Source organism: Salmo salar, chromosome 19 (assembly GCF_965601325.2).
Source record: "Salmo salar chromosome 19, fSalSal1, whole genome shotgun sequence".
Lineage (NCBI taxonomy): Eukaryota > Metazoa > Chordata > Actinopteri > Salmoniformes > Salmonidae > Salmo > Salmo salar.
The window spans coordinates 59764842-59768992 of record NC_138309.1 but is presented as its reverse complement, the minus strand read 5'-3'; the positions used below and the strand labels follow the sequence as shown (position 1 = coordinate 59768992).

At 40.5% G+C, this 4151-nt stretch overlaps 1 long non-coding RNA gene across 1 annotated transcript; it reads left to right on the top strand.

Moving 5' to 3' along the window:
* The first annotated feature begins 361 nt into the window (after positions 1–361).
* Positions 362–3633, top strand: LOC145862264 (uncharacterized). Its single transcript, XR_014381566.1, has 2 exons — positions 362–845; positions 2653–3633. It is a non-coding gene; the product is annotated as an uncharacterized LOC145862264 (long non-coding RNA).
* The last annotated feature ends 518 nt before the right edge of the window (positions 3634–4151 follow it).

The window sequence follows — 4151 nt, the reverse complement described above, 5'->3', positions numbered from 1 at the left end:
ATCCAACCAGTTGAAAGTGTCCGTTGGTACTTAAAAAATATGATGTCAGATCAGTTGTCGTCTGAGACATTATTACTGATTATAGGATGACAAACTATATCTTGGAAGTCTATACATTCTAGTTATCAGATTCACATGGAATTGTTGTGCAATTTAAATGTTGAAATATGAAACTATTTGTAAAAAGATTAAATGTAATTTTAGTTTTTAAAATGAGAGAATTGTTTTCATAAGTAAAATATGCTCAATCAGTTGACACGCCCATGTGATTAGGCATTGGTTGGAAATGATGCAACCCCTTTTCTCCATTTCTATAAGAGCCCCTGTGACTCAATTCACGGTGAACTAAGCCAACCTCAGCGTGAGCTCTGGTTGTGAATGGTTGAACGACTACAACCTAACGAAATTAACATTGTGTTCCCGATGACTGATGTCCATACGTTTAGAAGGGCGAATTTCAACGTGGAGGTGACGATCGCCACGCTGGAAGGATGAATTTCGACTATACCAGCCAGAATATAGCATGAGCTTATAGTATGGCAACTTGGTATGAACTTTGAACTCTTATTCACTAAAGAAGTGATACATCCTAGACGTCGAGTTATCAGCAGCAGCTGTAAACGTGCGTGGCCTTGGAAAGGACGAACAATCTCTTCAGAACGACAGGGTACTACAACGTAACCGTTCTACCACACCACAATGGTACTACAACGTATCCATTCTACCACAAGACGACAGGGTACGACAACGTATCCGCCCACAAATATTCTTCGAAGGACAAGGGAGTTCTCTGCTGGGCAACCCAGCCTTCCATCTTCGATCAATCTATCGAAGCGCAGCTCAAAGTAAATATAGTTTTTGCATTTTCCTTTTACGAATGGGCGGTTATTTAGAATGCATAAGATTCTGTATTTACGATAGCATAGCTTCATAAGGTCCAATAGAGACCCAATCCTTTTGTTCCTCGGTCTTCCTGCGCTTTCATTCAAACCCAACCCCTTTCTTTGTGTAACCAGCCGTCATATCGGTTTTATCCGCTAGGGACGTTTTCTTTTGTGACATAATTAGTAATCGATGTATGATCCATCCTGGGTATATGTAATTCTGTATGATTATTTAGGTATTTAGTAAATAAATCATTAAACCAAATGTTGTATTGCTGATTCAACTTCTTAGCCAGGGTTTGTGAAGATAACCAAGAATTTTACAACGTTCAGATGAGACTGAATAAGGTGACGATTATTAATTGACTGCTATTGATATAAAAGATTACCAGGTCTTTAAGAGTTTATTCAGAAGACAACAGCTCTATAAACATTCTTCCATGGTGCCCCCACTTTCTAGTTAATTACATTTACATGATTAGTTTAATCAGCTAATATTAATTACAGAGAATTTATATGATAAAATAGCATGTCATATATCACTTAATCCATAGTAAAGACACGACAACATTTAATGTGACTTCAGTAACCGTACAAGGACCGCTTAAGGATGCCTAAAATGACATACCCAAATCTAACTGCCTGTAGCTCAGGACCTGAAGCAAGGATATGCATATTCTTGATTACATTTGAAAGGAAACATTTTGTAGTTTGTGGAAATGTGTCACGTCCTGACCATAGAAAGATGTTATTTTCTATGGTAGAGTAGGTCAGGGCGTGACAGGGTTTTTCTCTCTCTATGTTTTCTATTTCTATGTTCAGGTTCTAGTTTTGTATTTCTATGTTGGGGTTTTGTTTGGGATGATCTCCAATTAGAGGCAGCTGGTCCTCGTTGTCTCTAATTGGAGATCATACTTAAGTAGGTTTTTTTTCCACCTGGGTTTGTGGGAGATTATCTTTGAGTCAGTGTATGTTTCACCTCTGTGTCACAGTTTGTTGTTTTTGTCATTCAGTTTATTTATGTATTGCATAGTTTCACAGTGTAAATAGAATGTGGAACGACACACACACTGCACTTTGGTCCGCTCCTCCTTTCGACAGCCGTGACAAAATGTGAATGTAATGTAGGAGAATATAACACATTAGATCTGGTAAAAGATAATACAACTAAAAAAACATGCGTTTTCCCCCCATCATCTTTGAAATGCAAGAGAAAGGCCAATATATGACTTAGGAATCTATGTGCAATTTAGATCTTGGTCACTAGATGGCGGCAGCGTTTGTGCAAAGTTTATACTTATCCAATGAACTATTGCATTTCCGTTCAAAATTTTGTAGCAAGACTGCCCAAATGTGCCTAATTGGTTTATTCATAACTTTTCAAGTTCATAACTGTGCACTCTCCTCAAACAATAGCATGGTATTCTTTCAATGTGGGCTATACTCGGCCTTGTCTCAGGATGGTAAGTTGGTGGTTGAAGATATCCCTCTAGTGGTGTGGGGGCTGTGCTTTGGCAAAGTGGGTGGGGTTATATCCTGCCTGTTTGACCCTGTCCGGGGGTATCATCTGATGGGGCCACAGTGTCTCCTGACCCCTCCTGTCTCAGCCTCCAGTATTTATGCTGCAGTAGTTTATGTGTCGGGGGGCTAGGGTCAGTCTGTTATATCTGGAGTATTTCTCCTGTCTTATCCGGTGTCCTGTGTGAATTTAAGTATGCTCTCTAATTCTCTCTCTCTTTCTCTCTTTCTTTCTTTCTCTCTCTCGGAGGACCTGAGCCCTAGGACCATGCCTCAGGACTACCTGGCATGATGACTCCTTGCTGTCCCCAGTCCACCTGGCCGTGCTGCTGCTCCAGTTTCAACTGTTCTGCCTGCGGCTATGGAACCCTGACCTGTTCACCGGATGTGCTACCTGTCCCAGACCTGCTGTTTTCAACTCTTTAAAGACAGCAGGAGCGGTAGAGATACTCTCAATGATCGGCTATGAAAAGGCAACTGACATTTACTCTTGAGGTGCTGACTTGTTGCACCCTCAACAACTATTGTATTATTATTTGACCATGCTGGTCATTTATGAACATTTGAACATCTTGGCCATGTTCTGTTATAATCTCCACCCGGCACAGCCAGAAGAGGACTGGCCACCCCTCATAGCCTGGTTCCTCTCTAGGTTTCTTCCTAGGTTTTGGCCTTTCTAGGGAGTTTTTCCTAGCCACTGTGCTTCTACACCTGCATTGCTTGCTGTTTGGGGTTTTAGGCTGGGTTTCTGTACAGCACTTTGAGATATCAGCTGATGTAAGAAGGGCTATATAAATACATTTGATTTGATTAATAGCTACTGTAAATTTGACGGTGCAGTTGGGTTAACAATAATTTAAGCTTTCTGACAATATCAGATAGGTCTATGTCCTGGGAAATTGTCTTGTTACTTACAACCTCATGCTAATCGCATTAGCCTATGTTAGCTCAACTGTCCCCGGGGTCCCACTGATCCAGTAGAGGTTATTAACATGCATGTCAGTGTACCATATAGTGTGTGCAGGGTAGATATAATGGTCTAATGCAGGCTTGGGCAATTATTTTCCATGGAGGGCCATATTATAATAGATTTTTGCCATCGCGGGCCAGAATCATATTACAGGATTATAAATCATGTGTCTGACTGTGTTGACACTACTGTAAGTCATATCCAGATATACTAACTTTACTTTTTTAACATGCACAGAAATAAACCACATCCATGTTCTCATTTGGTAGATATTTTCATTATTAAACATGCAATGAACTACACAGAGGGAAAAGTAAACGGACAGAACTCTTGTTAACGGGTATGCACAAAAACACAAGAAAGAGACAGCTCAACATTTCATTGAAACCACTCAATCAGTGTGAGGAGTGAAGTCTGATGGGCATTGACTAGGGCAGTGAAATCAGGTATAGTTTCTGACGTCGCTATGCGCAGGGTTGCTGAGAGGTGAGAGTCAGTAAGAGATGATCTGTGCCTTGACTTGTTATATTTCATCACTGAAAATGTCTGTTCACATACACAGGTTGACCCAAACAGTACAAACATCTTCTGAGCATGACTCCTAATCTTTGGAAAGTTTTGTTCATCGAGAGATGCATAGAACCTCGTCAGTGACATTGTTTTGAATAGTTCTCCAATCACTGCATCAGACTGAAGATCGATAAGCTCAAGTTGCAGGTCAGTTGGAACGTGATTCACATTGAAGGTGAAAGGAGAGGAAACCAACAGCATGTCATTTT